At 42.9% G+C, this 26,814-nt stretch overlaps 1 protein-coding gene across 2 annotated transcripts in view; it reads left to right on the forward strand.

Moving 5' to 3' along the window:
* The window catches only part of sema6d (semaphorin 6D), a 116,349-nt gene that overhangs the window by 25,020 nt on the left and 64,515 nt on the right, over positions 1-26,814 (forward strand). The window lies entirely within an intron of this gene.

The raw sequence follows: 26,814 nt of genomic DNA on the forward strand, positions 1-26,814 counted from the left end.
ACCTTTTGGTTTATTTCTGAAGTGGACTGTAAATGTACTTGATGTGTAATTCAGCAGCCCATGCTCCACATCTCTTTGCCAATTTTCTTTTCTTTTGAAGCTATATGCAACTCGCTGCTCAGCACCTGAGAATACTAAGTGAGCAGCCAAGCAAGGAGAGAACAGATGGATACACTGTGGCAAACTTTCTCAAATGTCCACAAACTAACTGACAGATCAAAGGTAGGAAGCTTAAAGAGTCAGGTGGAGGTGTTGTAAGCCTGTCAGTATCAGAACTCACATCACGTCAGCGGAGCTCCTGGTCACAAAGCTAAAGGGCTTAGCCTGCTGGACATCTGTGACCCATTAAACAGCTGATAAGCCCCCTTGGCGAGTAACCCAGTGAGCTTTCTGCATGCTATATGTCAGGTGCTCAAGCGTCATACATTAAATTTAATATGTACAAAGAAAACACTGCAAAATTCAGACACGTTTATGATGATGATTACTCTGGATACAATTGGCAGTTACACAAAAATGTCACATATTTCACTATTTTTTTATGAGTTTTTTTTTTTTTTGAAGGTAAGAGAGAGTAATCAGACTCACAACATCAAGGCAGCATACAGTGTTAACATTTTCACACCAACAGTTAAGTATTGGCTTTTACTTTCACACAGAGAAAAATCCAAGCTGAACAAAAGGTGTCATCATAAATCACAAAGATGTGTGGGGCAGGAGCAGGACATCAAATAATCAGGACTAAAACATTTTGGACTTTTTTGTATGTACCCTCCATGTTTTCCTACTCCAGGGAGGTACGGCATCTTGCATTCATGCCACATCCAAATGTTCAAAGCCCGGCTTGTTTGTGCTGGTGCTGTTTAGCTCGAGCCTGTTGACTGAGTTCAGATCACATTCAAACCACAAATGGAGATTGTTTGTAACCAGAAAGGGAACGCCTCCCTGTTTGATCCCGGAGATCTGATGCTTCCTGAGTGATGAGGTCACGTTTGGACGGTCCCTGAGTTCACACTTGGCATTAGACTGCATCTCGTATCAAATGTCACTGTCTCATTTTGAATGTAAATAAACACCTGCATTACACCTACTTATCCAAAGCAATTTGCTGCAGTATTTTACTTAAACACTGCAGAAATCATAGTATCGACACAATGCTACTTTAGCTGTGTGAGTTCACACACATTCCCTTTGATCGGGTTACTCGGGCTGAAATTATGTCAGGTCTGAACAGTGAGGGTGAGGTTATTTTGTTCCGCAGTGTAATTGCTGGTATCACACCTGCTCCAAATGAACTGCAGGAGAGGAAACCCATGAGAGTCAGCTTCAGTGATTTAAAAGAAACAGGTGTAAATTATCCTTAGAAAGATCTAATCTTCCTCTACCGTACCTGATGAGTCCTAGATTATGAGCATATTTCTATATTTCTCTATATCTATTATATTTATTGTTTTGATTGTAATTGAATATTCAGATTGGTTCTCAGAAGCTGCTTTACTACGGTAAGTTAGAATTTGCTGCCAGAAATTACAAACCTAAACACTTGTGATCAGAATCAGCTTTTTTAGCCTTTTAAACTAAACAGGCTGCAAAAAAAAAAAAAAACTTGAAAAAAAAAGTTTAGAATGAGCAACAGCCTCATCTCTCAGAACCTTTTTTGATTATCCTGCCACCTAAAGGTATTGATCAGTTTAAGCAGGCTGATGTTTGGAGCTAAACAAATAAAAAATAAAGCTTTCGGGCCAGGGGTCCAAGCTTACTATTAGAGAATGAAAGTCCTCTATACCCGAGGAAAAATCCATATAGCCAGCTAATGGGAGCTCATTGACAGTAATCCACATTTCTGCTGTCATATTGCATTAAAGAGAGGTCATGATACCAGAAGTGTCCAATCCCATTTGGGCACGGAGATCTGGGCGAGAGCCCGTGTCGATGCACATGAGCTGGAATTAGATCAAACCAAGAAAGCGGCCACAATTACCACCGCAGCCTGAGCTGGCATCCCTCTAGATGATTAAAGTGCCATCTGATGCAGCTTGAGCACAAATAGCAGAATATATTTTGTGAGAGGGGAGTTAACTCAGCGCTAAACCATAAACTACCGATTAGGTGAGGTAGTCTTTTAAGGTGTGGCAGCTGGGAATACAGTGTTTTGTGTTCAGCCAGCCAACACCTAGCTTACAGGTTTTCCTGCTAATACAGGAGTTTACACAGCAGACAGATCAGAAGGAAAACTGAGATCATATTTACAGGAAATGATTGGCACACTGTGATGAAAACTAGATTCTCTCTCATTTGAATGTTTCTTATGGATTGTCTCCTCGGGGGGGTAATTTATTCCTCTGGTTATTGGGCTGTCTGCTCCAGTTTTGAAAGGAATATGCTATTGTGGTTTTTCCCTACTATTTGTGTGTGTGTGTGTGTGTGTGTGTGTGTGTGTGCGCGCATTTGAAGGTGTCTTAATGCCTGCGGCAAACTGGCACACTCAGCAGATGGGAGAGAGACTGATCCTCTGTTTGTTGACAGTGCACTTAAATACCCATGTTTGTGTGCATGTGTGTATGTGATGAAAATGTGTCTAAAAAAAAACCTCACACCATAAAGTAGCTGCGGTGGGGAGTAGTAAATAAATCATAAAAGAAATTGTCCTATCCGGAACACCAGTCAGATCATCTTCCGTCTTTATTGGTCTGTGTGAGTTTACGTTTGAATGTGAGAGAAAGAAAATGAGAGTGAGGAAGTACAGTATACGTGTGGGCCGGGTAATGAGGTTAACACATGGGATGAATTATTAAGATCTGTGGGCAGAATAAAAGGAAAACACCAACTTTTTGAGAAACACACTTATTGTTCCTCATTTTTGCCGCTGGTCAAGCAACTAGATACCCTTCTCTCCTCTCTGTGTGCATCACGGAGCTTCAGACCTCCACTGAATAGGTGACTGCTAGTGAGCTTAGCTGCAGTGAATGCTAGCAGTGCGGAAAATGTCATCAAATTCACTTTTCCCCCAAATGATTTTTGTCTTCATTTGTATTGGCTGTAAGGATGAAAAGTCCCCAAAGATACACCCCCCCCCCCACCCCCACAGGTGAGTAATTTTAGACAAGGAATAGTCGTGCTTCTGTCTTGTAGAGAGCGACACTGAGAGAGGCGGCGGATAGAGAGACAATGGCAGAGGAACAGAAAGAAATGACGCCTATCATGAATGTTTCATAAAGCTCTCAGAACTGTGAAGGACTCATCAAATCCAGAGGGAAGATTCTGGCCTTCATACCACTCCCTCCTCTCCTCTCCACTTCCTGGCATCTATTCTCTTCGACACATAGAAGGAGGTTATGCGTGTTCATAGATAGAATCAGCTGCAGTTATCATCTGGCTTTTCATTTACCAACCATGTTAGCCCCATTACCCTCTCAGCCAGACCCTCTGCTTGCCCTTGATTATCTTTCTGAAATTCATCTGTTCCAAATATACTCATCTGCTCCCTGTGACTCACATTCTTGGCTAAATGTGTTCTCCCCCGGCTGACATGCATGCTTGGTGGCTGGCCCATGGGCTCCGTGGCTTGTTGGGTCGTTCAAGTTGCCTAAATGATGAATTCCACAGTTAGACGAGGGGCAGGCAGATGGCCTAGCCCTCACCGTGCCCGTGTGAGTGTGTAGAGGAGGACGAACGATAAAGCAGAGTTAAGCCCAGCGTGGTTCAGCACACTAACACACATAAACTCCCCTCGCAAACACACAAACAGAAGAGATGATGAATAATTATGTTCAGAGATCCTTCATGTAGATCAAAGGGAGCTGGCACCAGTTTGGTCACATTCATTAATAGCCATGTTTAATGCATGTCAGATTTTTTTTGAAACAGTGCAGTATGTTAATGAAGTGCTGCATGTCCAGACTTGCAAGTGTGTGTGTGTGTGTGCGCGCGCATACGTGTGTGTTCCTGCAAACGCAATGATAAGAATTGTAATCAAGTACTTCTCATTCAAATTAATTTCACATTAATCGCATGTACTTGTTCTTGAAGTGTCTGACAAAGAGACAACAGTGAGGAGAATCCCACAGCTGCGGTGAGATTGATATCTCCCCTGATGAATGAGATAACATGACACCGTTAACTTTTAATCTGCCATTGTTGATGAATCGTGGCTGACATCTGTTTTTGCACAGCTTGCTTTTTTACACGATGCCACAGCAAACAGGATGTGGCCAAGTGTAATAAGAGGGTTGACATCTCATTCTAGCTTCTGCTGGTCTTTGGATGCATTTTGCTCTCAATGAGGGTGATTTATTTTATTTCATGTTTCTTACATTAATGTCACATTTGAGAGGTTTGGAGGCGGGGACCAACTCTTTCAGTGTTTAGGTGATTATTGATTTAGATTTGAAAAATCGATTTAAACTTTGCTTTTTCACTGAAGACTTCTTGGCATGACTCTGAGTAAAAGGACTGAACTGTCCAATATAAATATAGTCTATAATGACATGGTGGTGGAATTGTTCATTTTCAGGATGCCTCCTGTTCAAGATGCCTCCCAAATGCGCTGGTCCACAAGGAGAAGGAGTGTAAGGCAGATGAAGGGAAGTCTGACTGAAACAATGAACAACACAACAGGACCATGCAGTGAAAAAGCACTGATGCCAGTTTCCAAAGCACTGGTGACCATTAGCAAGGACTTTTTTTTTTTTTCCAGATCCGACATGTTCACCAGCCGTTACACCTGTGATGGTTCAACTCCATGGATTCCTTAAACAATTTAAAGAAAAAAAAAAACAACCCAGTTCGAGATAGACTGCTGATGTTTGACATATTTTAAGACTAAGGTTAAGGTAAACTTGGCTGTCTGAGGGGGACGAGGTCATGGCCAAAAATACACAATTGACACCTCAGGGCGAAAAGTTTCATAATGTACCTTTATGTGCACATTTCCTCCAAAGCTCCTGAATATTTCACGTCTTTCCCATGTCAAAAGCTAGTGTAGAAAGAAAGCTTGGAGCAAGTAATGAGAATGGGACTTGACCTGTGGTGGATTTCATTTGCAAAACAGCGTGAGATGGGAATGTGGCTAGAATGGTTTTGCATCAGCAATGAAGCTCCAATGTTAAGCCTGCAAATAAATATATCCTGTTAAATCTTTAATGGAGGCCCTTAAAGATACGTTACATATGAACAGAACGTGTTCAATGTTTTATTGTTCCCCTGTTAGAAACATAATTTATCAGGGCAGTGACCATCTCCTATTAGCCCCTGGGCTAATAATTTATGCTAAATGCCTTTTAGATGACAGGAGAAGCTTTGAAGAAGAATACTTACCCTCTTTATTGTACAAATGGACAGGCCTGATGGAACCAGAAGATCAATAATAAGTTAAAGACTGTTCCAGTCACTAAGACGACTCCCTGGAGGTGAAACAGAGTCCCTTCATCTCTAAAGGAACTACCCTCTCGATTTTATCTTTTCGTCCCGTAAGCTGTTCTCTTGTGTAACGGCACTTAAGAGTGTTGAAAATGTAACACAATATAGTACTCACTCTAACAGTGGCAGCATTGACCATCAGATGTTGTAGCTTAGTATTAATGTAGTATTAATGTAATGTAGCTTTTGAGTCACTCAAAATAAATCCACTCTGATTTGTTGTCACTTCCTCTGCTGACCGTGTTTCAAAATGCCTCCATGTCGCTAGGTAGCCAAACTTTAAGTGACTCTGTGTAGGGCAGAAGCAGGGGCTTGGCCAGTGTTCCAGTCTGCTGTTCACACAGGTCAAATATGCCACCCAAACCCCATCAAGTTCCTGCCAGCTCGGCGTGCCACATCTACATGTGGCGGGAGATAAGATGGCCGACAGGGCAGGTCATTAAAGGAGGAACAACATAGCCGCTCTCACTCAGGCTGAATTTGAATCATGCAGCCAACTTGTGAATGTGCAGACACATTTGACTCTCCAGAGAGGAAGCCTTTGCCTGTTGCTTGACACTTCAGCTCTCTCATTTCTGGCAGGAATCATTGAAATGCAGACCGAGGGGTATGGATAATGGACTGTCCCACAGTGGCACAGCACTCCACACACTCTCTGTCATTCCCTCAGACAGCCACTCCTGCTGTAGTCTGTACTACACATCCCTTCTTTTCAACCCCAGGGAGGTGCTGGCTAGTGGCCAACCATCATTGTGTGTGTGTGTGTGTGTGTGTGTGTGTGTGTGTGTGTGTGTGTGTGTGTGTGTGTGCGTGTGTGAGTGAATGGGTGCACGTGTGTTTGTGCATGTGTTTTTGTGTGGGAATGTAGGAAGCGCCTTGCTCGCCAAGAGCCATGCTTATTAATGCCCCACACAGTAAGTGCTCTCCCTTTTCTCCTTTTCTTCCACTCCTACCCTCCTCTGTTCATCTCGCTGGCCTTCTGATCATTGCTGAGAAAGACGGAGGAAGCGGTGCTGGGGGACAGAGTGGGAAACTCAGGGGAAGTACACAAACTAAACAGAATATAAGAGGAAGTCCACTCGTCGGCTTCAATGGTGCTGAGGCTTCCCGCTGTCTTCCAGCTGCAGGCTGTGTTTGATGCTGAGAGCAATCAATATCCTCGATTCAGTGAAACTTCACGCTAACCTCATCCATATTAAAACTGGCCAACTTTCACTATATTCAACAATAATACAATACAGGACCACTGCCAAGCACACCTGGTTACTTCAATTCAAACATTTCACAACACGAATCAGACACAAACCTTCCCACAGCCTGCAAATGCTCTCTTCCCTGCATCAGCAGGATTTACCATCAGATCCCTGCCACTATTTTTACTCAACACTGACATTATGTTGCATGCTCTCACACACATTAAGCGCTTCCAAAAACTTCTCACTCACCCTTTCTGGGGTTGTCTCTCTGATTTAATGCTCTGGTTTAAGGTTATTCTGATAGTTCAACGTGCACCAACTGAGAGTGTTATAACTCTGTACCGTTCAGTTCTCTGGGTGTGTGTTAAGGTGGCTGTGTAATGAGACGTCTGGGTCGGGGCATAAAGAGGCCCATAGCTCCCGTTGGAGACACGGAGGGCAGAGAGACCAGGGCTAGTTTAAGCATATTTAAGGGCACCATACAGACAGTTGGGCCTCGTCCATCTTGTTGAAATACAGTGCAGGTCGAATCATGTTGTTGTTTTCCCTGGCTCCACTTCCATCACCCTCTGACACATCCACTCTTCCTTTCACTATCTGCCTCTCCATAAGCAACACTCTGCTGGGCATGGGTGGCAGCGTGCCACTCTGCCCTCTGAGCCCTCTTGTCTGATTAAGAAGAAGAGGTTTTTGTGGCCATGGCATCTGGCAGGGTCAGCCCACATATAAGAGACAATGCTGTATACATTCTCCGGCGCAGAGCAAACAGAGTGAGAGAGACGTTCCTACCGGACCAACAGAAAGCAGCAAACAGACTCAGCACTGCAGAGAGGACCCCCTGAATGGGGGGTGCTGTTTAATTTAATCCCAGCAATGCACCCTGAACCTCATGCACACACGGATTTCACAGGCATTACGCAGACCCGCTGTTTGCACTGGGGCTATAGCACAACGCAGAGAGGTAACCCACTGAGGATGCCAAAGGTTTGGATTTTCCCATGATAGCAACCACTCTCCCTGGATAGAGGGCGAGTAACCAGGAAGGAATCTGTCCTGTTTCAATGGCTGCTGAAAGGAGAGCTGTGAAATTGTCAGAAATTTAATTGTGTATAAACAGGGGACCGAGGGGGGAACCCAGGGACCAAGACTGAACTGCTTCCCCGGTCTCTTTCTCTGTCTCTTGCTCACGCTGTCTTTGCCTCTCCCCCGTTAATCACTGCCCACTCCTCTCTCAAATTCATTTTCTTTCTGCCTGTACCCCTCCCCTGTGAACAAGTCCCACACTGTGAGGACACAGGAGCATTTTGGCTTGCTATTCTCACTAATTAGTTTTGAGCTTTTCTTATCAAGAGACAGATGCTAAACACTTAAATAACTGGAAAAATGCAGACTTTTCCCCCCTCAAGCGTAATATTTCCGTATGAATAGAGATCAAGAGTGGCAGGAAAAGGGAGAAGACGGCATCTAAACTTGTATCTAACTTTATTTGACAAGCCTGCTCAAACGGGTGTTGCCACTGTTTAATCATTAGAATGACCCCACACAGGAATTTCCCCAAACATTTTTTCTGGTTGCCAGGTGACAGCTTCAGCTCTTGTGAGCATGCTGTGTGAATGAGGACGGGGAACCAATATCCTCATCCAGCGACCACGCTCTCAGCGGACGGATCTCGTCCAGTAGAAAAACAACATTATGCTACTTCCCAAACGCAATCAAACACAGTGCAGCGGGCACACTGAAAAGCCTTAATACCCAACAGGGGTCATTAAACATATCACAAAATGGCTCCTAAACCCTTAAATATCAAAGTGCAATTAGCCTGAAGTACAGGCAAAAATGCAGCTGTTGAAAGAATTTGAGGTTTTCTTTTTCTCTTCTGTGCACAGTTACTGTGACTAATGGAAGCAACTAGAGTTGCTTTAGGACAATGACAGTGCAGCAAACAACTTTATGGATGATTTCAAACTCAAGGACAAAATTCAGCAGCAGGGAAACAGAGAGTAGCACAGAGTGATATTTGCTGTGACAGGATGGTTTGTGAACTGAGGTTCAGTTATGTGACATAATACTGTACGGCCAGAAGGCCCTTTTTTAATGATGAGATGTAGTTACACACACACACACACACACACACACACACACACACACACACACACACACACACACACACTCTTGCGTACGTACATTATGCAAACACAGGCTGTAAAAAAATAAAGTCCAGGAGTTGAACCAACTGGATCTCAGTCAGAGGGGAATAAAATTACCTCCCAGCCAGTGCAGTACACTCATCTCATCTATATTCCTGGCAGGCCTGATGCTCCCAACATTTGCTTTAAAACATACATTTGTGTCAAATGAATGACACTATAATCAATCTCTCTGCCAATGTCAGTGCCAATGACAAAGCTATGTGCTGTCTTTTTTAAACTCTATTTACCATCAGAGAAAGGCATTGCTAAATTACCACTCCGCCTCATAATTTGAAGCATGGCAAGGTGCCCTACTGCTCAGTTTACTCTAAATGCATTTAATTCATTGTAACAGAATAAGTATAGTAGTGAATACAAGAAATGACTGGAGGATTAGATCTGTGCTCCAGAGCTAAATCATATGTTAGTGCACTTACAATACATCTGAAAGCCTCGGTGATGTGTCCTCGCGGCGAGTCATTTCTCACGGGACTGCCGGGTAGAGAGAACAGCTTGAGTCTCCTCATTACAAGCCTTTAAAGTCACCTAAAATACCAAGTGCTTCTTGACGACTCTTTTTTGTTTTAAATGGTCTATTGTTTGTCTCTGTGAAATGTAATATTCCATATTCTCATACCTTAAATTAAAAGTACCTTGGAAACCTGACTGTAGTCGAGTTGCAATTTCATCATTTAACACTGAATGAACAACACTTCCTGTTTCAAGATGCAAATACTTCAATCAGTGAGCAGAAAGTGACATATTAAACACGCTTGGTCGTTCATTTCGTGACGACAGTCACTGATCCCAAAATGACATGCAAGTGTCAGGATAAGTCAATAAAATAAGCAACTGTCACACCACTGTACATCAAAGAGCGACACACAAACGTTGCACAGGGACAATAAAGAGCTGATTGCACCAAAAAGGAAAGACAACATCACTTACAAAGAGACAGGGTCAGGAAAGCAAACATGACAACCAGCTACAAGCCAGTTTTCATCACGAGCAGTCCCTGGACAGCTAACCTTGATCTCCGCGTGCAGCCGGCTGTGAGACGAGCGCGTAGGAACCATCTACCAGCAGCGCCAATGAAAAGAGATACAATAAAACCTATTCAGTGACTTCACTCTTATACAGAACATCAATTGTCTCCAGTTACAATACACTTCTGCATTTGACTGAGCCATTTTATATATGGTTATTCATTTTCTATGTGATATTAGCATATAATTGTAATTTAAGACAAAAGCACTATGAAAAATGTTGAATGATGCCACCACTTTGACTAAATCACCATATTAAACTAATAACCTTATATTATATTACTGCAGCTAAAAAAGTAGTTTCTCTTTAATTAAACTCTGCGTAGAAGGTTATTATCAGTGAACATTTAAGTTTACCAGCGAGTGATGCAAATCATATGACGAGGTTGTCGTGTCATTAACGGCTCATAATCAGTAATGGGGCTGTTCCTGTCTTTTAGTTTCATCCTCAGGTTCATGCAAGTTCATCGATTGACTAAGTTCAATTGCTACTTCAGGTCACAGCGTCCATGATAAAAGTCATAAGGCGCTTTCACACTGGTCACCCTGCCGCCAATTCGCCTGTCTTTTTTGTGGTTCGGTCCGAGGTTTCAGACAGAGAGCGGCAGATTGGGGTCAGTTTTAGCCCAGTAACAACCCTCCTCCGAGGATACACTTAATTCCGCCTCCACTGCGATGTGAATCCAAGCCGTCAATGTGCCGGCTCTGGTGGTGGGCGGAGGTGTAGGTGATGATGACGCAAACTCGTAAACATAACGCTCGCTGGTTCTCAGAATGTCAACACGGCCACTGCTGGCAGCCAGAGCGGCGAACTGCTATTTTGAAACTCACAGACTGTCAGTGGACTAAATAGTCTTCAGACGCATCGTCACTTCAGTCAGATTAGCACCTGGGAACCGCTGAGATCAAGGAGCTGCTGAGCATCACTGGCGAGAGGACCGTGGACAACCACCTCACGGGGCTGTGAGGGATGACTTGTTGTATGCAGAGGTCAAGGAGGAGCTTGGTTGATGTGGCTATCGCCGGATGACGGAACGTCACCAGCAAGTTGAAAAACTTACGAAAAAGGTACCACCAGGTCTGCGACCACAACAGCAGCAGCGGCAGAGGGAGGTTGGACTGGGACACTACGAGGTCTGCCAGACTGTCATGGGGCTGAATATTCTCCCGACGTATATGTTGTACGTCACTGTTCGCACGCAACGTAGTGCTGCACGTCACGTCAGGTGTTAACGCCCACACAAGTGGCGGCTTTTTTGGAAAGAGGAATGTTACGCCTGCATTTCACACAGAGAAGACGGCAAATTCCCGCCTATACCGGACCGCAAATTTGGCACATTCTCTGTCTGAAAAGGGCTATAGTGTCCATGACACAAGTCACTGCCTCCATGATAAAGGGTCATTACAGGGTCTCTGTGAGATCGATGGTTGGAAGTGACAAACAGCTGACCTGAAATATCAGCAAGCCTCTCATGGTCATGCTGTTGACTCACAGCTCCAGGATGAAGCCCCAAATTTTGGAATTCAACTCACTAACTGAGAAAGCAAAACAAAAGTCAGCACTAAACACTCCTGAGACTTGTTATTCAGCAAATTCAGGCTGATGTTAAGATGTAAAAAAATAGATTTCTCCTAAGTTTTAACGCTAAATCACTGTTATTTATTCCAATATTACTCGTGTTTTTACTAAATGTGTTAATTGATTCACAGCACAAATTTATATATAATTCATAATTTTCCAGACCGCTCTGAGATAAGTACCAAAGTGGCTCGAGGTTGTAGTTTTGACTGTAATTGGTTCAGTGTTCCCCACAATTCCATCAGTCTATTGCGAAGAAAAGTTTGAAAAGTCTTTGTGTTTTGAGCAATTTCTTCACAATGAATTTGAAACCACACTATTTAATGCAGTCGGCCAATGCTCGCGTCAGCTATCCTTCAGTTACTAAATAAACCAAATACTATGGTTTTCTTTAAAACAGAGCAACTGTTAGTGATCGGTAGAGCTCCACTCAGTTCCTTACAGTAACATGATTCAGCAATGCGTGCGCAGTTGATCCAAATAGATTAGATTGAGAATAAATACACAGCCAGGTGTTCTCTTACACAGGATTGTACCACTCCATTGGTAATGGGCCAATGATGAACTGAGCTACTCCTGATGTTGACCACACTGTCATTAAAAATCTGGTAATCTTTTGCCAGTACATTTTTAAAGCATTTGAATGCAGGATTGAAGGCACATGGCAACAGATAAACCAAAGCTTTTTAACTTCATGAGTCTTCTTGTACTTCCAGCTGTGAGAACATGTTGCAATACAATGCTACATGATGCTTCTTCGCTATGACATTGTTTGTCGGTATCATCCTAATTGTGGTGTTGAGGTTTAAAGGTCTGATCATACTACAGTTGAAACTTGTCCTCTGGGGGCTGGTATGGGGGCCACATCAGTTGACTCTAATCCAGACGCCTACTAAAACTTCTGATATGCTTATTTTCCCTGGTTTTATCGAAAGAGTTGTTCGCTATAACAACATTTTTTAAAGTAGGCATTAAGAGGCTTAGCTGTGGCAGTGCTTTAGCAGCCAAAAGGTCAGTTTGGCAAATTGGGTTCATTAATCTTCTGGTGTATGGCAGCCCCGATGGGGCACTCCTCATACACAGGCGCAGATTAAAATGAGAAAAGCACTCGTAGATTAGCCTGGAAAAAAAAAAAAAAGAAACCTCTTGGAATGATAAAGACTCTTTAGAAGTTGAGACTTGGCTCTCTAAAGTCAGATTGCCAGTTTCACTCATATCAGAAGGAGCGAGCAAGCGAGCACAGCACAGTCATCAGAGAGGGGGATGTATGAGCCTGGAGTGGAGTTTAACTGAGCTATGATTATACCATCACAGAAGATTATAGTTAGACATTCCTCTGACCCAGTGCATGACAGAATCTCTCACTTCCCACTCGCTCTCTCTCTCTCTATTTCTGTCTCTGTCTCTCTCTTTTTTCCTCTCTAAACCTCTGGGTGTACGCCAACTCTCCCAAAGCACAAAAACACCTGCTCAAGCATCGAGAAGTGATATGAGCCCCTAGGTGGTACTGCGTAGTCGAGGTATGGATGTCTTATACCAGGCCTACTGCGGGCTCCAGAGACAGTGCCGGGCCTCTGTCTATTACCTCAGGCACACTGACATCACTCCACTGAAGTAAAAAACAACAACAACAACAAAAAAAAAAACAAAGATTAACGCCAGGAACCAGAATATCCAGAAAAATGAACAATCCAGATTACCTGTCAGCATTGTTCACGCCATGTTCTGATATCAGGAAATGTCACTTTAACTGACTTTAAAGAGCATGTTTGACACTATGAAATAAATGAAAATGAATAGTTCCAATAAATTAAATCTTTTTTTGGGGGGGGGTGTGTCTTTCAACTATTCATGTTACTTTTAGCTTGAATTTCTACTATTCGGCTCTGTATAAATGAATGAAAAATGCTGTCCACTCATAGACTGATGCAGTATTCATTCAGTAATGTTTAGCTTTTACATAAATCCATTTATAAAGTGAAACACTTTATAAGGATTAGCATACAGCCTAGATCTGTTTGGTGTAACTATAACAAATTACACTGTACAAAATCTCAAATTCATCATCCTTCATAATCCACATCTTCTTTGTCTAACCATTTGTTTGTGGCTCACGGAGCATAGTGCTCATGCTGCCAAAAAACGTACTTGAGAATTTGTTAAACTTGTGTATTTGGACAGTTTTGCTGTTTTTGCTGTTAAGCAGCTTTTTGCTGCTGTTGTAAGCCATCAGTAACCATTAACCTGAAGCTAAATGTATATGGCCTTCTCTTATTGCGTTCTGGAGTCACAAAGAAGGGACGCTTTGTGAGTTCAAGATAGCTACAGTATTTGTGAGCACTTGGAGGGCAAAATACACTGGGGGGGGGGGGGGACCACTTCAAGCAAAGTAATCTATTTTAACAAAAGATGACTTACTGTAAATATGAATAGATAAACAAGCTAGCAAAACATGAGATCAGAAAGTCAGTCGGTAAGTAATAGGAGGTGCGCATGAGATGTAATGGTGTGTGACGCTGTTGTAATGAATACCAGCATGGCTGGGATGTAGTCGCAGGTACAAGGCCACTGGCTGTACAACAGCCCAATGATATTGCTTTTGTACTACAACTGTTCCACAAGATTATGATTTGTTTGTTTATTTACCCATTTATTTGGCTCTGCCAACACAAGCAGTTTCCTGGCACCGTTGTCTTGTACTGTGTGTGTGTGTGTGTGTGTGTGTGTGTGTGTGTGTGTGTGTGTGTGTGTGTGTGTGTGTGTGTGTGTGTGCTACAATGTGTGGCACATCAGTGGAGTCTCACTCCTGTCCTGCAATATTAGATCTGCCGATTAGCAAGGACAGAGCATTACTGCTGCCGGCCTGCCAGCCACCCACCCGTGATCTGCTAGCTGGGGCAGGATTCCCCATCAACTATCAGGGAACAGCTCATGATGATATGGGGGGGCGCAAACATGCTTCAGCCCAATACGGGACAACCTGGCTAAATGTGGCACGCCTGGAGGTTTGCTCAGAAGTATCCAGGCTTCCATCTCTCTCTTCTTCCACTTGTGAAAATCATTCATAATTTATTTCTAACATTATTCCTGAAAAAAAAAAAAATATATATATAATTTTTTTCAGGGCTGTTTTTTTTTTTTAACAATGTAAGTTAACAAGAGATTTAATATGACAGGGTCCCCAACACCACTGGCACTAGCTCTGCCGTTTCACAATAAGCGTAGTGATACTTAAAGTTAAAAGTCTCTCTCTGTGTGCTGTTGCTCGTGATACCAGCCCTAGTGGAATCATGCCTGAACAATCAAATTACTTGGTTGCAACTGTTGTATAAAGTACAATAACTCAAGATCATGGAGGAGCTCAGGCTGATCAGGGGAAGGACAGAGGATGAAAGGCAGGTCCACACTGGTGCTTCGCCAGCACTGCTTATCAGTAATATTATGCTGCCAATTCATTTGCTTTAAACACATTTCTGAAACTGATTTCATGTGTTTTTTATTGCATTACTTAAATATATTTTTGATCCACTCCACATTCCAAACAATACCAACTCCCTGAACAGCGCTGATTTTATGCCACAGATGGTACTCTGTCTTTCATTGTCCTCATAAACCTAACCCAGCTCCCTGAAATCTTTATTATACGATAAAACTGAAGCACGTCATCACAGTACTGGTAAGACCAAACTTTGAACTGACTAGATGGCATGCCTGTACCATGCTTCCAGCATGGTAATCACTGTTTGGAACTTGAGCACTCAGAAGGAAATTGCTTTGAACGGTTGTGTAAATTTGAACCAGACCTAACTAATAACAATAATCAAAAGTCCATTTATCCATTTTGTTTTGACAAAACATCCTCACAGTGCAGATGGTGTTGTGTATTTTCAGTCTCCACTCTGCCATCATGATGCCTATTAATAATTGATGTCTCATAAATGACTTATCAGCTCCTTCTTCATTTGTCTTTTCTCCTCTCTCTCTCTATGTTATGGTTACTTGCACGCTATAGATGGCCAGCGCTGGTCCACTGGGCCAATGAAAATGGAGTGTGATTGTTCTATAGCGATACAATTCACACTCAGTGATTAATATTTTGTTGCTCATGGTTAAACTTACGCTGACAGCGGTCACAACACCTGGGTTTTATGTAAAGCCCCATCTCCAATAGTCAGCTACTGTTTCTCCATTGCACTCGATAAAGTACAAGAGATTCAGGCTATGACAAACTAGCCATCACTCATATCATGTAAATTATACCATTAAAGGCTCTCATGAAACTGAACTCATAAAGAATTTCTGTAATGATTAGCGGGGGTGCAGATGGGATTTGATGGTATTTACACTTCTGTGCACACACACACACACACACTCAGATTTAGAATTCGTATTTCATATTCTATCCATTGGGCGAGTAATGACGCCCGTTATTAAAGCGGGTAATTGTCTTACAGTGGCGCTGCGTTATTGGATCCGGGGGAAGTTTTGCAGACACAATTGGAGGCAACTGGATGTAAAGTCGCTGAGCAGTGAAATAGGGAGCAGGGCTGAGCAGAGAGACAAAAGATGGTATCAGCATCAACAGGAGATGCGAGCATTGTGCTGTGTGACCCCGGTGACTGGCACTCAGCCCACCTGTTACCTTATCCCCCCCGAGGCTCTCACCAATTTTGCCCCTCTTGCCTCCTGGAACCAGTCATGCAGTTTACTAGAAAATCTGATAGAGATACAGAGTGGTGAGATTCAACCATCAAAGAAATCAGTCACAGAGATACATAATACCAGAGATTCAAGTCACTTGACCTGACTTGAGTCAGATTTGATTGTCAAATTTGAGGACTTGACAGTTTAAATTAACTGACACTGATAAAAGACATGGCTTGACCTTGATTTGATATTCATGACCTGAGACTTTCCAACATTAATCCTAGGATGCAACAAGAGGCCACTGCTAGGCACCGACCATGGAGGGGGATAGTCCAAAAATGGAGCTTAGCGTTCTCAGGGCGTCATCGAGTCAAGCTCTGCTTGCATCTCTGCTTCATTAGCTGACAATCAGCTGTTCCAAACCAGCCCATCTCTGCTGATGGCCTAGTTATCTCCTCCCACACAATTGCAAAATGGAAGTTTTTGCTCCTGCTTTTGTCTTTATGCCCACAGAAGGGCAGGGAGGTCTCTGAACATAGCCATACTGCCAAATTAAACCTATTTTGACAGCAATTAAGATTTCTTTCATTTAAAAAAAGTGATCCTGGCTGAAATAATTCAATTTTGGATTCAAAGATTATGTTTCAGATGATGTTAGTAAGAGAGGACAGCAGTGTACAAGTCCTGCAGCTCAAAAGTTAGCGGCACAACTGCAACAACAAAGCAGCTTCAAATCTTTTAGCCAGGAGCTTTATATTGTGATCTACTTTGCTACGAGTTTGTTCTCACTCTATTGCCCCGTAGAGCTGTGTGGCTATTTTATGACTCATTTTGAAATGCGTTATAATTGTTGGTGTAAATAGGTTGCAACAATCACTTTCTTTCAAGTGGTTAAAAGTGGACAGTGTTATATCCTGGAAAGTTTGTAGGACTCGTCCTTTTCTGCTTGATTCTCACCATGGTAACTTGAAACCACCTTGAGACTTGAAGGTTAAGACTTGAGACTTGCTTGTGATCTGCTCATGTGATTTACTCCCACCTCTCTATTGTACCTTGGGAGGAAAACTGGTCCGTGGTACGCAGCGTTCTCTCCTGCTGGGGTCTGTGACAGATCATGTCCATACAAGATAAATAGCTAATCCTTTCTCTCTCATTTTATGACCTACCCAAAGTATAGGTCATTATTCATAGAGGAAAAAAATGCTCATCTTCTCTTCTGACAGACATTTTTAAGTCTCCCTGACAGTTCCTCTTAGTTAAGGACTGTGGCTATCCACAGAGATATATATCACCCTGATGTTACCCGCTCTTTCAGTCCAGTCTGCCTGCAAGATTCGCCATCAGGCCTCTGTCACATTTCTAATCTTCTCCTCCATATTTATCCTTGTCTGACGCAGTCTATATAGAAAACCACTAAGTGCATTAATTAATTCAAAACAAGACTGGGAAAACAAGCGTGCACCATCAACAAAAATGTAATAATAGTGATGTGTGCAGGCAAGCACAGTGATGCCATTGGCTACAGCATTGATTAATAACACACAGCAGCACAAACAGTGGCACAGGTGTCAAACTTAAGGGAATTTAAAGTAACAAACTGGATTAAAATTTATGAGTTTAGATTCCTCTGGAACACCTAATACAACGGCGTAAAAATACACGTTTGTGTGGCAACATGTTCTCTTATATAAATTGACATGGATGTTATTCTTTATTATTATTATTATTATTATTATTATTTTGGGCTCCGAAACTAAACACACTTAATTTTCATTTGAATAAATATATATATCAATCAACTTATTTTAGACACTCGGCTCAGGTGTGTATCACAGACAAATCCACATTTATTTAAACATATGTGATGTCAGAGATAATAGGGTGTAATAAATCGATCTCAGTGATTCCAGGAGGAGACAAAAGGAACCGTCACTGGGGGGATATTGAAGAGCAGGCCAAAATACACCATTTCCAATTACCCGGCAATGACCCAACATCAACAGTCACAATCAGATTTCACCTTTCATTGCCTCTTTGGTTAAACAACAACAACCCTATCCTGCTTTATAGCATCATTTAACTCTCATTTAACGTTGGCCTTGCAAACAACATTAATCTGGTTCCTGCCCAGCTGTGCACAGTATGAAGCAGCGCAGGCTAGAAAAGAAGGATGTGGACCCAGACAGACCCAGAACCCTGCAGTCTGCTCTCTGGCCAGCCAACTGGTGTCATCGGAGCTCTCCTGACGTTGGCCGCAGAGGTGATTGCTCAGCAGGGGCTGTGGACTGGAATAATATTTTACTATTTAAAATACAGCTCTTTACTAGAGTCATTTTATTTTTATCAGCAGGGTGCGCGCAAACACACACACACACACACACACACACACACACACACACACACACACACACATATAACTACATATATAGCTCAACAGAGGCTGCTCACTTGTAGAGCAGCTCCAGCCCCTGAAGTTGTCTGTGTAGGTTCTCATTCATCCAGGTCATCGTAGATCGAAGCGAAGTAAAATCTGGTCAACTGGACGTAAGTTTATCTTGAAGACGTTTCACCTCTCATCCGAGAGGCTTCTTCAGTTCTAGTGAAGAGTGTGGAAACTCCAGCTTATAAACCTATGTGGGAGTGGTCAGTGCTATTGTGGTGGAAACGGCCCTCCCGAGACTCACCTGGCCTCCCAAACGACAGTCGTTGTGCGGTGTCAGGGAGTTTCAGGGGTGGTCGTTAGGGAGTTTCACCGACCACTCAGATGCTAATGGGCTGAAGAAGCCTCTCGGATGAGAGGTGAAACGTCTTCAAGATAAACTTACGTCCAGTTGACCAGATTTTACTTCGCTTCGAGCCCCTGAAGTTATTTTCCTTTTCAGTTCCTCCATTTACAATTTAGAAAAATTCAGAAAGTTTTGCACCAGGTGACCAGCTAGCAGATAAATTGTGACCTTAAAATATTTGATTCTGTGCAAATATTAAAAAAAATTTAAAAAAAACAGGAAAACTGAGAAAAAGGCAAAGTTCCAAGACTGTGTACATAATTATCTAAGGGGTAAAAGAACTGCTCACCCCATAAGGCATTGCACAACCCATTTGCGACCCAACAAACTGACCAAAGTTTGTCGCTGGCTAACATTAAACTTAACATGAAACCCTAAATATATAATATCAAAATATTTGATGTTGCTCATCAGGAAGGTTAATGGTGTTTATCTTAAAGAATCACAGGACCTGATTAAACTCAAAATGGCCGACAGTGAGAGCTCGGTAAATATTTCCACAGTAACAGAACGCTCAACCAATAAGTCAAGTCAAGTCAGTTTTATTTGTCTGGCGCCAAATCACAACAAAAGTTCTCTCATGACTCTTTACAAGTAGAGCAGGTCCAGTACTTCACTCCTTCAATGAATCTACACCCAACAATTCTCCATCAGCAAGCACATCCTGCAACAGCGGCGACCAAAACCTTCCTTTTAACAGGCGGGAACGTGGAGCAGATCCAGGATCAGTGGGGACGGCCTTCTGCTTCGACCTGTTGAGGCATTGCTGATAGATTTTAGGATTGTGGGTAGTGGAGTGATTCTACACTCCATACTTATTAAAACTTCAGGCCTCTACAGGAGAAAATACCATTGTTACAAAACCTGCGCAGTTACAGTGCGTCAATCTTGGATCATGACATCATGGCTGATAACCAACTTCTCTATAAGCAATCTGACTGGGATTTTCACTTCTTGGACTTTACTCTTACACTCAATATTCATGGCTGTATCTAAGCTAACCCATGAGCACCAGTATCGTAGGAATCAATGAAGACGGTAATTCACCGGAGAGCATTATAGTGTCACATTCTCACTTGTTGGGGCGGATGACTATGGCATGTCTAGGTCAGGCCAGCAGACACTTTTAGAAAAACACTTCCAAAAGTATGAATGCTGCTGTGCCCGGAGGCAGCAAACACAGCACCCAACCCAGTGAAATTTTAGAGTGTCTTAAAACTTTATCTTGCGGATGATGTTTAAGTCTTTGTGAGGACACAAACTCTATCTTTTGTATGTTTACAAGTTGGTCACCATTCACTTCACTTGTTTGGGAGGTTGCGGCAACACCTTTTCCTGAGAAACTCCAGCAGTGTTTTTTGAAAGAAAAAAACAAAACACCACTACTTTCCATCAGCATGAGGATGAACAGATAATGACTGAATTTTCATTTTTGGGTGAACTGTTCCTGTAATGCATGCAGGGACCGTTTTGAAGAAAAGTGTACTTGGGAACTTTTGGTGTATGCTACATATCTCATCCGTGACTGTTCACTGTGCTAAGCTAACTAGCCTACAGCAGATCTCTGTGGGTCTGCTCCCTAATGCAACACTGAGGAGAGAAGGGTTTCTATCCACTTGCCTGATTCCTAGGAGGATGGCAAACAGGGTATTTCCCAAAAAGTTAACCTGTTCCTTAAAGCATGGCTGGTGTTTTGCTGAAGCACAGTGGCACACTTCTTCTAATATTTACTCAGCAACTGGGAAGCCAAGCTATTTCCTCCTTTGCCAGACCAAAGGCAGCCAGAACAGAATAAACAGGCCTTTCAGCCAGTCCTGTGGGATTTCTTTGCATTTTACCAAGCACCACACGGATTATAACATGAAAAAACAAACCTATGGTTCTATTTTATCCAAATAACTAAGAGAAGTGAGTGTATTTATCTTCTGCCTTAATGAATGCAAAGCCCTTTGTAAGACAGAGGAGAGAGGAGCGAGAAAGAATGAAGGAGATTATCAAAGCTGAGGATTGTGATCTGGGCTGTGCAAAGATCAGTGGGGAGCAGGTGTGTGTGTGTGTGTGTGTGTGTGTGTGTGTGTGTGTGTGGGTGCGTGTAACTCTATTTAACTATAGTTGTCAAGGTTGTTGGTATGTGTTACAGGAACAATTACATATGGGCATTAATTATTTATGGTCTACCTTCAAAGATGTAGTCCATGCACGCACTGTCAAATTTTCAGGAATCGATTTGTCTGCAAAGTGTCTTCCCATCTGCTTCGCTCACCTCGGTCACATCCTTCACATCAAGCCCCCATCTCGTGTCTAATGAAAGGCAGTCCATTACCGCATATTAGCAGCAGAGTGAGGCAGGCAGATAAGGGAGGCTGCTGATCAAACATACAGACAAATCGCCAGTGACAGAAACACACATTTGTTGCTTGGCGTTTAGCTTTGATCTCTGACTCTGCCAAGAGCCAACGAGAGAGGCAAGTCTCAGCCTTTGAACTGAGACGCTCTCTCTCTCTCTCTCTCTCTCTCTCTGAGATCTGTATAGTGTACACTCTACATAGCAATCACTTGCAATCCTGTTCCATGACTGATAACACCTACATATTCAGGAGGACAGGGAAGAGATGGACACAGAGCAGGGTGGAGCAGTGTGTCCACATCGCTGACACACAACATGACGCTGCTGATGTTGAAGCTAATTATGTCAGGGTTGTCTGGTGGGCTGGCAGAGTCTATTATACTGTAAGATTGTTCAAGGTTCAACAGCAGGGTAAAAACCTGCATCCACTCCCAAATCGCACATAGCGATGGTATCAATAACTTCAATCAGGAAAATTCCCACACTGAAAAATATGTTAAGTGAAGGAGCTATGTAACAAATCCTTCACTGCTAGATGTATTCGGTGTGGAGAGGATTCACACCAAATAACTGGTGCAGGGGCCACACCTCCCCTCTCCCCTCACTTACCCTCACTCTCTCGCCCTCATCCCCTCAACCTGCATGTTCTCAGTGGTCTCCAGTGCAGTGAAGCCATGAACATTCACTGAACAAAGTAGGAAATGATGGGGCTGTTTTTTTGAACAAGTGATGAAGTAAGCACACATTACTGCAAGGGAGAGGATAGGCATCTTCATATTTTTAGTACTGATTTTGGTGATACATCTGGGCCTTCATGGTCCTCCACCATCTGCAGGGCTTCAAGGAATGCCATGGTGTGTTTCTGAAAATGCAGGGAGCTGCCAGCAGACCTGGAGAGGGAGTGATGCATGTGGCCAGGGAATTCTGCACATTCACAGGAACTTCAGACAGAGGACATCACTTTGTTTGGCATAGCAATGGAGCCTGGCAGTGACAACCGGGAAAACTGACATGTTGCATATAGATCTTCTATGGACTGGCAGCATGGTGCAGTGTGACAGAGAAACCCGTTAGTCTTCCACAGCTGCTGTGTGGCACATCAGGGTCAAGTGGCCAGAAACACTATCCTGGCTTCACTCCTGGACTCTAGCCTTCCTCTCTGACACCTGCAGCTCTTCAGCTCACACACGCCCCCTGTAGAAACGGCGTGCTCTGTTGACGAACTATGCATGTGATCGGTCAGGAATGGAAGACGGTGATGCCGGAGCTTCATGACTGACCTGGCTCTGAGCGACAACGCTCATTTCAGTCAGGACCACTCTCTTCATAATTCAAACCATTGATTGCAACAAATGGAATACAGCTGTACTTGGCACTGATGACTCTGCTCTGAACCACCCCCAGACTGACTGAGCAGCATGCTAAGCCAAAACAGGTAGCCTGATGCTGAAAACCGGGTGCCCGAGGGAGCCCAGGAGAGTCAGGAGCGAACACAAGTCCAGATGCAGCAAAAACTTTGGAGGCCGGGGAGGCTTGCCAGCAGCATTGATGACTGCATCTTTGAGCAGAGATGTGGGAGAGGAGGGTGACATATTTAAAATGGTCTGCTTGTGCACAGCATGTCTGTGATGGGAGTGTGAGTGATGGGTGTCCATGATGCTATTGTTGGGCAGTCAGCAGCTTACAGCTGGGGCATATATAACTTCTGTGTAATGCATGAACTATGCTGGGGCTTCATTAGTGTTGGAAGCTTGAGTTCCTTTGATTTTAATATAAAGCTCAACAGCGACCACCCATTTTTTCAATGGCTTTAAATTTCCTCTTGAATTTTTCCATTCATTTTCACCACTGACATTTCAGTCATTGAGAGATTTAAGCCAGGAACCAGAGCCAATCTGCCCCAGGTGAAGTGTGACAATAAAATATTTGAAACTGAGCAAAACAAATTTTGATAACAGAAAAAAGGCAAAAGGTACAAGGAACTACTCACCCCATGCTATTGCAAATAATGTTTCTGGCCTAACTTTTCAAATAACTACATTTCCTGACCATATTTGTTGTCCCTGGCTCGCCAAGGTACAGTTACTTGTCACTGATGTCGGTAAACATATAATATAAAAATATTGCAAATTTGTCAGGGCAATCATGTTTCTACGGTCAGGTTCCTCTCTAGCAATCACGGGGAGTCTTATGAAACTCAAACTGGCACAATGCACACATTTACAGCGGAAAAGTGAGGAACACACACAAAGGACTGTGTACTTCTCAGTGAGACAGCAAGTAACAGATTTTTTTTCCCTCAAGGTTGATATCATGAATATGAGGCTTCTACAGAAGTAGATTGTTTCACTATCTGCACACTCATGGAAAGTCTGACATTCTAGTTTAATAAGCAAATCCTCTAAGAAGACTATGGATGGGATTTACACTTCCTGAACCCCACTGTTAACCTCTGTTAGCATCTTCTAATTTAATGATCTCTGATTTGTTTTGATACCAAGTCCCTACGTATCCCTGCAAGTACACACGCTCACACATGCTAACATGTACGAGTGGGGGAAGGTTGTTATTGCAGCATAGTAATAACAGATAAGTGGCTGCTGTGTGTCTAAGCTGTCAGCCATGGATCATCTCATTTCCTGACCGGAGCAGCCCCTGCCCCCTGTGTGTTATTACACTGCCCAGATCAGGTGACAGGGGCGGAAGATTACTGAAGAAACTAATTGAGACTGCTCTGTTTGTTCTCTGGTGGAGAACAGTGGGGTGACTGTTTTGGCAGGCCAGCTTGATACTCGACCCTCCTGACTCCCCTGCAACCACAAAATGGCTATTACAAACAACGACCCTGTCAAAACCAACAGGCCTGGCCAGGCTGTAATGAAGCAGATCACTCGTTTCAGGCTGGGGGATTCCCCTTATCCTGTGGCGGAAGAGTGAGTATGAGATTTGTGGTGCATTCACACACCTGGCTCAGCATAAAATCTAATTAGTTGGCTCCAATTTAGGAACAAGGCTGGAAAAATTCTCATTGAATGATGGGAAAGTAAATTACAAAGAAACATTTTGTGGATCTTCTGGCGTTGCAGCATGCATGTGATGTTAAGTCAAGCTTGCACACACCGCTCTCCCTTTCCTCCTCACCCCCCTGCTTTGACCTAGCTATATTATAGATAAGGCATGTTGCTGTGGCTGCCGTGTACAACAACAGCCCGGGTCATGGCATCAACAGTAGCATTCAGCAGTATTAGCTGCAGTTCGATGGAGTTGGAGAGAAGCCACCAGCCGCAGCTTAAGCCCACAGGTCCTCACACAGGATCAGCTGTCAGCTAGTGTTTGCTCTGAGTACAGCAGGATGGCTGTCGCACTGAGCTATTATTGAGACACAGCCCTGGGTCAGGCTCGGGCTCCAGGGTGAAACAAAGTGATGCAGCATCATCACTTTCAGCCCTGCTTTTCCATATTACAGATACTGTCAGGCTTGGGCAAAGACACACTGGGTGAATTCAAAACAAATAAAATGCTGTCTCAATGGGGTACGTAACATGGAAGCAAGACATCAAAGACCATTTTAAACCAGGCCATTTTCTTTTTCCTACCTTCTGGGATGCATTCAAAATCTCTACAGAATGGGCAGTTTTGAAGGCAGCATCAAGGTTGCCTCTTAGCCACAAATCTCTGCTCTCTGAGCAACTGGGAAAAATGAGCAAAGATGGCAGGCAAATCACCAGATAAAAGTGAATTCTTAACCGGGGGCTTTTATTGCATGTATTTCACAATGTCTGGGTTGCATATAAGAAAAGTAACAAATAAGAACATGAACTCTATGATCTTATAACACCGATACTGTAACCAAAACAGTAACCTCAGCATTGAGGAGCCTGACTAACGTTAGCTAGCTAACTAAAATTGGCTCAGTGTGCTAATGTCAAAGATGCTGTGCGTGAATGTCACTGATGCCTCACATTAGCACATTTGCTATGATAGAAGACTGCTTGAAACTAAAGACTCGCTAGGATGTGTGATGCTTTATGTGGTATCTGTGCGTGTAGGCGATGAGGAAACCAGGCAGAAATGAGGGATGCCCCCATATCCAAATATGATTCAGGTAAATATTGATAGTAACTGCTGACTCTGAGTAATCATGGACGAAGCCCTTGTGACATCGCCCATTGGCCTCAGCAGAGCTGTTAGGAAGCTGACAGTGGGTGAGACCAGCCACCAGCGTGTTGGTAGCACGTCACACCACCAGGTTCCGGCTAATACAAACATGGGCAGAGAGGAGAAATATGGGTGGGGCTGAAACAGGCGCAACATAGCTGGAAGCTGCCAAGCTAGCTAAGGCTAACAAGGTAATGAGCAGGCTGGTCTGCTTGAGTTAATGGACTTCCCTGATTAGAATTTAAGGTCACTTGAAACTATCTGGCAACACTTTTAATGAACATTTATCTGTCATTGAGATTTTAACTATAAAATTAACCCTTTAATGATAACATAACATGCTTGACTTTTTAAAAATTAAACAACTGCGGCAATTTACAATACTAGATTTTGTTGATGCATATTTAAACTTGTCCCGTGCTGCTGTGAGTCACTGTAACGTTCTCTTAGTACGTGGTTAATGTTTGAGGCAAACTGCATGAAATTGGATTTTCACATCATTTTGGTTATCGGTCTTTCGTTGGATGTGACTTGGTTCACGTTATCCATCTCTAGCACACACAGTACATGGTGCGAAATCCCGGTGTCCCCTCCGAGGACATAGGAAGACAGAGAGACATGATGTTGGCTGCGTTTGTCAAACTCACACCAGCAAACAGCAACTTTGGGAAATTTTGAGGATTTCACATATGTTTGTATTATTTAGGATCAAAAACAAAAGAATGTGTGTCTTTCAGTTTGTTATTCACTTATTTTACCAAAGGAAGTTTTGATGAAAGAAATCTGAAAGATTTTTTGAAAGAACAGCAAAATTATAAACGGCAAAAATGTTAACTCAGTAACTTGTTTTCGTTGACAGGGTTTGAGCGTCTTTCTATAAAAGATGGTTTCATTTCATTCAGATTTTCAGTCAATCTGAGGGAATTTACAGAGAGAGAAAGAGATGGTTTCTGAATGTCCCCACGATTAAATTTACCCAGTAAAAGGGGATGAAGATGCAGACCAGAAAGTTCAATCAAATTTTGTTCATTTTGAGAAAACAATTAAAAAAAACAAAAAAAACAAAAGCACAACCCAAGGCCACGCCCACTTCTGATTTACATTCCGGAACAATTCTTCTTCTTTTTTTTAAGATTGAACAGAAGCAGATAAAAATCTCTCATTATACCCAACTGACAAACTTTCCATTCTTCATTTACCATAAATGCATTGCATCCTCACTAAAGCATTTCTTCATTTTAAAACAGTTTTAAGACAAAAACAATCAACTTCCAATTTAACACAAATAGTCTGCCCATTTACACAAATGAAAATGTCTTTCGCTCGGTCTTTTTCATATACTTAACGTGCACATTCCAGTCTACTGGCACGATAAAATGCAAGATTTGTCTGCACAATAACCGCTAGCATAAACAGCAAATAACGATCCCTGTAATCCTTTATTCTTG

Source organism: Aulostomus chinensis, chromosome 2 (assembly GCF_037954235.1).
Source record: "Aulostomus chinensis isolate RoL2024-O1b breed Wild chromosome 2, RoL_Achi_v1.0, whole genome shotgun sequence".
Taxonomy (NCBI): Eukaryota; Metazoa; Chordata; class Actinopteri; order Syngnathiformes; family Aulostomidae; genus Aulostomus; species Aulostomus chinensis.